Consider the following 8763-nt stretch of genomic DNA (forward strand, 5'->3'; position numbering starts at 1 on the left):
TTTTTTTTTAATTTTTAAAAAATTTCTCAAAGCATAAAAATTTGCTCCTTAATAATTAGTAGATGTGAAAAACATTACCATTGAAATCTACCTGATGACTTTATATCAATGCTCAGATGCCAAGGATCTCAGAAAGTAACTGACTGTGACTAGTAATAATCAGATATATAGGGATCAGAAACGCATGTCCAAACTTCTGAGTGCTAATTGCATCAAAAATGAATTTTCCTGTATGAAGCTGTGTATTTTAATAATGAAATAGAGATCTTTTTTAAATGTTAAAACCTCATTGAATTTTATGTCTTATAGGGCTTATACTGAGTACAATATTGTATAACTATTAATTCAACTGTAAACCTAAAAATTTACAGCCAATTCTGAAAGAGAAGCATCTTAGCTCTGGAAATTGTTATTGAATATGTCAATGCTGTTGTAATGAAATGCTTCTTCTAAGTATGTGGTTATTAAATAAATAATTCTTAAAACTCTATATGTTAATGATAGTGCTTTACTTGGTAATATACACTGGTAGATTTCTCAACTCATTTTTAACGGTTCAGGAAATTTTTTTTGAAAAAGTTATGCGTATTTATGAATTTATCTGTTAATATTTTGCTTTCTTTATTTGTTTTTAAGCTTACCATATTTTTGATCTTGAAAACAGGGAAAAAAATGACCTCTATTTCCTTCTGTGCTTCTAAGTCTTCCTTTTCTACATCTCTGCCTCTGAAACCTTTCTTCACTAGGCTCCATGACAGAACGGAAAATGCGGGATCCGGGCTGTTAGGCTCCTGGTGTTTCCTGCTACCTCTTACTGTCCTTGCTTCTCCAAATTTCAATTTTCCACAGAAAAATGCTCCTCCCATTTTCATGCTTCCTCTTAAACTCATGTGTGCTTAGAAAATTATCTGAGGAATATCATTTGGTTTTATTTCATTTGTTTATTGAGATAGGTTGATCTTATACTTAGTGTGTAGCTGAGAATGACCTTGAATTTCAGATCCTCGTGTCTCTATCTTCCTAGGTCTGAGATGAAAGGCATGTGCCATCACACTAGGCTTGGGTATTTTTTTTACAATGCAGGTGTGTTGATCTTGAGTGAGATCTAGAATTTTGCATTTTCTCCAATTGTCTGAAAGAATTCTGCAAAATGATGTGAGGAATAATTTGATTCTAATAATCCACACACACTATCACTATCTATATCCACATCTACATCTTTGAGGAAATGTAGAACCACTTCCTTAGCCACATCTGGGCTGCAGCAGAGGGATTAGAAAAGATGAAACAGTTTATGTCTCTTGATTCAATTTTGACAAAGGTACAACTGCTCCATTCTAAGACTCTGTTGAGACTAAAGGACTTTGCTTCCTGCCTCCTGCCAAACATTATCAGCAGCTAACACTAAAGTAGTAGCACTGTCTAACACTGTCCTAATATTAGACACTCAGGTAAGAGTTCTTTTGCATAGCTCTCATTATGTCTTCACCAGCCTTTCAGGAATCTTTACTGCCAGATGTAGACACCTACTCCCATATCAACCTTGTCCCCAAATCAGTATACTTCTGCTTACTTTGTAGAAGAAAGTGTGGGTAAGGCCAGGACTCCTTAGCAAGGCTTTCCAATTTGATGTCTGCTGTGCTTTGAAATTAAAATGCCCCCCCCAACAGGTTCATGTACTTTATTACAGGGTCTGCAGCTGCTGGTACTGGGAAGGTTGGAGACCATGTAGGAGATGGAACTTTGCTGTAGAAAGTGGGTCACTATGGGTGGACCTTGAGGCTTTATAGCTTTGCCTCACTTCCTGTTCATATTGTCTTCTGAATGTTGATGCAATATGAACAGCCAGACTCCTGCTCATGCCATCATACTTTCCCTGCCTGATGCCATGCCTTCCTCACCAAGATGGTCTGGTATTTTATCAGAACAACTGGAAAAGAAAACTGAGACAATGTCCTTAAATGAAACTACATCAGAATAGGTGGCAGGAAGAAGAGAGAAAGCTGGAACGTGACCTCCATACTGTAATAAACAGTAATGAGACACGGCAGTAAATGAGGGCCTAGATAAACATATTGAGGGAAAGGACAATGGAGATGTAAGCAACCATGAGAAGCACAGGACACAGGCAAAAGGACCAAAAGGACTCTCATAGGGTTAAATTTGTTCTTTTTTAAAATATATAATTCTTTTTTGAATTTTTAATAACTACATGATTAGAAGAAGCATTTCATTACAGCTTTAACATATTCAGTAACACATTCCAGAGCAAGAGTACATCTCTTTCACAAGTGGCTGTAAGTTCCTAGGTTCATAGTTGAATTAATACAGTTATACAATATTGAACTCAGTATAGACCCTGTAAGATATAAAATTGAATGATTTTTTAACCTTTAAAAAGGATCTCCATGTCATTTTAAAATACGCTGTTTCCTACAGAAAGACTCATTGTTTTTGCTCCTAACACTGAGATGTTGGTGCTTGCATCTCTAATCTGTATGTATCTGATTATTACTAGTCATAATCAGTTGCACTTGGATCCTTGACACCTGTGTATGTCTATAAAGTCATTGGGTAGTTGAATTTTTGTGTATTTCATACATAATATCATTTTTATACTTGCTTCCCCTTTGGCACCCTCTCATAGCCCCCCCACGGGAGTTCATACATGCTGTCATTTGTATTAAGGCCTATTATATAAAGTTAGTGTCAGAGATGTCCCTCAGTGCAAGTTCATCCACTGGGGTTTAGTCCGCCTATCTACAGTCTCTCCCTTCAAGAAGATCAGCTCGTCCTTACCCAGCAATATTCAGTTACCAATAATTCTTTTACTATTATTGGGCCTTGATGGTCATTTCCACAGTTCTATGCTGGGTTTTTGCCTGCCCAAGTTTTCATGGATCTTGTGCATGCTAATATCATTGCTGTAGGTTTGTATGAGAAAGGTCCTAGGCACCTGTAGGATTATTTCCATATGGTCATGCACCTCCTCCCTGGCTCTTACAATCTTTCCACCTCCTGTTCTGCAATAGTCCCTGAGCCCTGGGTGGGTGGACCTCAATATAGGAGACCTGCCCAAGGATCCACACTCTTCCAATTCTCATTCTCTTCTATTTCACCATTTCTGGGCTTTTGTGTTCCTGACACTCTGTTGCACGAGGGAGCTTCATTGGTGGGAATTGAAAGATGTATTAGTGTTCTCTTCATCCCTCGTTCTATGTTCCTTGAGTCTTAGATGTAGAGGTTGCATCCTGGATATGCCACTTATGCTTGGGCAATTCACAGAGCATCTCTGTGTGTGACCAGTGGTATAACTCTGTAATAATCTGTCTGTTGAAAAAAGAAGCTACTTTGATGGGTGGTGACTGGGATACTTGTCTGTAAATTTAAGGACCCGTATTTTGCACTTAGTAAGAAATTATGGTCTGGAGAGATGGCTCAGCGGTTAAGAACACTGGTTGTTCTTGTAGAAGACCTGGGTTCAAATCCCAGCACCCATATGGCAGCTAACAACTGTCCATAACTCCAGTTCCAGGGGATCCGACAGCCTCTTCTGACCTCCACGAGCATTGCATAACACAGGTGCACTTACATACATGCAGCCAACACACTCATATACATAAAATAAAAATAATAAAAATAAAAATAATTAAAAAAACAATTACATTTGTCTAGGGATATGAGAGCCTTGGGGTTTTCTGTAAGACCTATGACCTCTCTAGCTATGTGTATTTGGCTAGGTTTAGAGTACCAGATGAGAGTTTCTTCCATTGACTGGGCTTTAAGTCCTAGGTAGCTGTTGATTACACCCAAGATAAAAGTGCCACTACTGCACCAATGTTGTTTACTGTGCTGGTCATTGATGTGATTTTCAGACTTTGAAGCTAGGGTTGGACCATTGATTGACATTCTCCCTTATCAGCTTGCATAGTGCTCTCCAAAGCTGAGAGGTAGCCTTGGGGGGGGGGGCGCTTTCAGGTCAGTTCCAGTTCCATTGCTCCAGATCCTGTGTCCAAAGTATGTCCTGTCTTCAGCAATAGGGTCTTACATTCAAGTTCTGAGAGGAAATCAAGGGCTGTGGCAATAGCCTGTGTAATCTGGGGTAGTCCAAGAGACTACCCTCACCAACACCTCAAAGGGAGGTTTCTCCTGTCAGTGTTTCTTGCTATGTAGCTTCAGCTATACTCATGGACTCATGTAGGGATATTGCATGTGTAATTTTTCAGTAGGTTTCTGGACTATTACACGTTTTTAGATGAGCTAGGAACGATTTCTCTCCCCTTTCTATCCCTGTCTTATTCTCCCTTCCCACCCTCCCCATTTAAAGTGTCTCCATTTACATTTGTGATGGGAAGGAATTGTTCCCTGTTCTAAAACAGGGTGTGGTGGCACATGCCTTTAATCTTGACACTCAGGAGACAAAGGAAGGCAAACCTCTGTGAGTATGAGGCCTGGTCTGCTAGGCAGTTTCAGACCAGCTGTGGCTACACAGAGAACCCCTTTAAAAAAAAAAAAACAGGAAAGGAACGCCCCTAGAAGGAAACTCCCTGCTCTAAGTCTTCAACTGGGCACATCCTTGAACACATCTGTCACAAGACCACATTTGCCCACCCATTCAAACTCCCAAGAACCCGAGAGGAATAGGGAAGAACTAGCAAGCCTCACACCCATTTCAACTCCCTAAGACCAACAGTGAAAAAGAAAAGGTGAGGTAATTGAATAGATAGTCTTGTTAGACTTGAAAGTATGAAATTTCAAGAAGAAAGAGTAAGGAGTACACTTCAGGATTTAGGCTGGGGAAAGGACTTTCTGAATAGGACTCTGGTCTCCCAGAAAATGGGATCAACAACCAAAACAACCAACAAGTGGGATTTCATGGAATTAAAAAGCTTCTGTACTGCAAAGAAAACTGTGAATCAGCGGAAGAATCTACTTACACAATGGGAACACATCTTTGCTAGCTATACATCTGACAGAGGACAACTACTTAGAATATACAAAGAACCCCCCCCAACCAAACCAAAAACCAACAATCCAATTAAAAGGTAAACTTTTATTTGAAGAGAGGGTTCTCAGAAGAAATATAAATGGCCAAGAATTTTTTTCAATACGTATTTTTATTGAATTTTTGTGTATTTCATACATCTTAATCATATTTAGAGCCTTCTTCCATAACTGCACCCTCCCCATAGTCCCCCATCAGATTTCATGCATTTTATTATATATTCTAAGGCATATCAATTCAAGTTTGTGTACCCAGATGTCCCTTAATGTGAGTTCATCCACGGAGTCTGGTCAGTCTATTTAGCTTCACACCCTTAATCATCTCTTGCTCACCAAGCACAGATCAGCTGCCAATAATTACTTGGTAAGGTTGGGGCCTTCTACCCATTTCCATGCCATTTTCTTGTCTGAGTTTGCATGGGTCTTGTGCATGCTGGCACCATTGCTGTAAGTTCCTATAAGCAAGTTCCCAGAATCCTGGAAAACTCAATTTCCTTCTGGTCATCCTCCATCCCTGAATCTTACAATCTTTCTGCCCACCCTTCTGCAATGGTCACTAAGCCCTGGGTGGGTGAGGTTTAGTACAGAAGTCCTATCCAGGGCATGCACTCTGCAGTCTCTTATTCTCTACACTTTGGCCAGTTGTTGCCATTTGTATTAATAGCCCTCTGTTGCATGAGGAAGTTTCACTGGTGAGAGTTGAGAGATGCATAAGTATTCTCTCTACTTCTTGTTCCACTATGTTTGTGAGCCTTAGGAGGAGAAGTTCCATTGCAGATGTGTCACTTAGGGCTGGACACCCCCCAGACAGTTATTCTCTGTTTGAGTAATTGTAGGTCTCTGTAATGATCTCAATCTGTTGCAAAAAGAAGCTTCTTTAATGACTGGTGACAGGTAAGCTTGTCTGAAAATATAAGGAGACATATTTAGCATGTAGCAAGAAATTACATTTGTCTAGGGATGTGACAAATGCAGGGTTTGCTCTAGCATCTATGACCTCTCCAGCATGTGTATTTGGCTATGTTTTTAGTACTAAACATGAGTCCCCTCCCAGTGTGTGGGCCTTAAGAAATATTTCTTAAAGTGTTCACCATCCTAAGCCATCAGGGAAATGCAAATTAAAACTACTTTGAAATTTCTTCTCACCCTGTGAGAAAGGCTAAGATTAAGAAAACAAAATGGGTTGGGCTGGACAGATAGCTCAGTGGTTAAGAGTACTGGCTATTCTTGCAGAGGACCTGGGCTCAATTCCCAGCGCCCACATGGCAGCTAACAATTATCTAGAACTCCAGTTCCAGGGGAATCCGACATCCTTGGGCTTTGTACAACAAAGGTGCACTTACATACATGTAGGCAATACACTCATACACATAAAATAAAAATAATAAAATATTTTTTTTTAAAAAAAGAAGACAAAAGGCTGGTGATGGTGTGGGGAAAGGGCAACCTTTATGCATTGTTGGTGGGAGTACAAATTGGAGCAGCCACTGTGGAAATCAGTGTGGAAGTTCTTTAAAAAAATAGAAATAGATCTACCATATGAACCAGATTTACCACTCTTGGGCATAAAGCTAAAGAACTCTATTTCTTACTACAGAGACACATACTCATCCATGTTCATCATTGCTCTATTTACAATCACTACAACATGTAAACAGCTTAGATATTCAACAACTGATAAATGAATCATAAAAAATGTGGTTCCTATATACAATAGAATTTTTATTTAGCACTAAAGAAACATGAAATTATGAAATTTTAAGGCCAATGGAAGGAACTGGAAAACATACTGAGCAAGGTAACCCAGACCCAGAAATGTCACATTCATATGTGAATGCTAGTGTTGAATCATTGGATATGTAAGTTTAACTTGGAGTATCTGTAGAATACAGAGATCTAGAAAGGGACCATTGGTGAGAGGAGGGAAGAATGATCTCAAGCGGCGGTAGTAGAACACAGATGATATGACAGAGAAAGGAAATTAATGGGGAGAAAGATTTAACTACAGAAAGAAATGGGAGGTTGGAGAATGGGGTGGGGAGAGGGATAAAAAACACTACAGATGTTTGAAAAAGTCACATGGAAATGATAAAAGAATTTAAATGGAGTTACCCTACACACACAATACTACTACTTTCTGAAGCCATAAGTTGCCAAATTAAAAGCCTAATGCCTGGTGTGGGATACCCCCTGAGTTGGTGGTTTGGGGTGTTCTGAGACATGGAGAAATTAAGTTGGTACTGACTTGGAAGTACCTCCATACTGACAGCATTCATAGTACTGGAAGATGTTATGCAGGCTGCTGGGGGACAAAAGTCACCAATGGTCTTGTTACAGAAATTAACCACATACTGCCCTCACCCATTGGAAGACTCAAAACAAACTCAGGATGAGAAGGAAGTAATTATTATGCTCAGGTCCCAGACAGGGCAAAAACTGCTCTAGAGAAACTGAGGATCTACCCAGAAACACATAAAGATTTTTATAGGATTTTTCACACCATCTCTTGGTAGTAATCATATTGGTGGATTTGACACCCTGCATGGGTGGTCAATGATTCCCCCAGAAGAGATAGGTTATTAATTGAAAATCATGGTACCAGGTATGATAGCACACAAGCTTAATTCCAGCACTTAGGAGGCAGAAACAGGCAAATGTCTGTGTGTTCCAGCCCAGTCTGGTCTACATAGCAAGTTCCAGCTCATCAAGGGCTACATAGTAAGACCCTGCATTAAAAAAGAGGATATTTGAGCTCTGACTTCCTGGGGCTGCACGACCCGCAGGCCTCTCTCCCACCCACAGGCCTCTCTCTCCAGTATAAGTCCATGGCGCCCTCCATGCCTTAACTCCCCCAGCCTCATTCACCCATCTCCCCTGCCCTTCTCTCCTCCTAGCCTGGAACCTGTCCCATTCCTTGTCTGGGCACCCCAGACACCTGGTAAACCACCACTGATTCCTGCTACTTTGCATCCAGACCAACTCAGTGCCTTCTTCCGTCCCCAGGAACACTCTAGGGCTGGCCCCCCACCCTCACCTTCTTCTACTTCCCTGGGACTGCACCACCCGCCAGACTCTTTTCTGGACATCAGGGCTGACCTTTCCTCTTCCTTATCTTTTGCATCCAGACCAACCCAGCTCCTCAGTGCAATCCCCAGGAGCCCTTTGGGGCCACGTCCCACCCTCATCTGCCTTTGCATTGCCACCAGCTGTCCTAGACCAGCATCTTCCATGGGCTCGGCTCCAAGCCCAGTCCAACCCCAAAAATTCCTGAGGCCAAAATTGTTCCTGGAGGGATGCAGACCTTAGAAGAAAGCCTGAGAGCATCTGATCCTCATCTGACTTGGGCCTCTGTAGGAACTCCTGAAGACAAAAGCAAACTGACCACTCCAATATAAAATAAAAAGAGAGAACTAGAAGCTTAGAGGAACCAGCTTTTCATGCCCAAAAAGTAAACCACAAAGACATATACATTTTAGAAAAAGAAGCAGACCTAAACATGAAGGCCTGAGTCTCACACAAGAATCAGAAACTACAAAAAAATTCACATGTCAAAATTACAGAGAAAAAATAACATGAAAAACCAAAATAACATATCCCCACCAAAAAACAATAGTCCTCTAGAGGAGTACAATGAGAACCACCTAGAGATAATGCAGGACATGGAACTCAAAAGAACAACTATAAACATGATAAAAGAATTCAGTGAATTTAAAGAACACACAAAAAAAGAAATCAAAGAACTGAAGGAAGATAGGGATA

At 40.5% G+C, this 8763-nt stretch overlaps 1 long non-coding RNA gene across 1 annotated transcript in view; it reads right to left on the reverse strand.

Moving 5' to 3' along the window:
* Positions 1–5702: 5702 nt before the first annotated feature.
* LOC115070677 overlaps positions 5703–8763 on the reverse strand; it is a 24801-nt gene continuing 21740 nt past the window's right edge. Inside the window, exon 3 of the long non-coding RNA XR_003849831.1 lies at positions 5703–5908. This is a non-coding gene — a long non-coding RNA (uncharacterized LOC115070677). The remainder of the gene's footprint in view (positions 5909–8763) is intronic.

This window comes from Nannospalax galili, unplaced genomic scaffold, assembly GCF_000622305.1.
Source record: "Nannospalax galili isolate Female #2095 unplaced genomic scaffold, S.galili_v1.0 scaffold296, whole genome shotgun sequence".
NCBI classification, from domain to species: Eukaryota; Metazoa; Chordata; class Mammalia; order Rodentia; family Spalacidae; genus Nannospalax; species Nannospalax galili.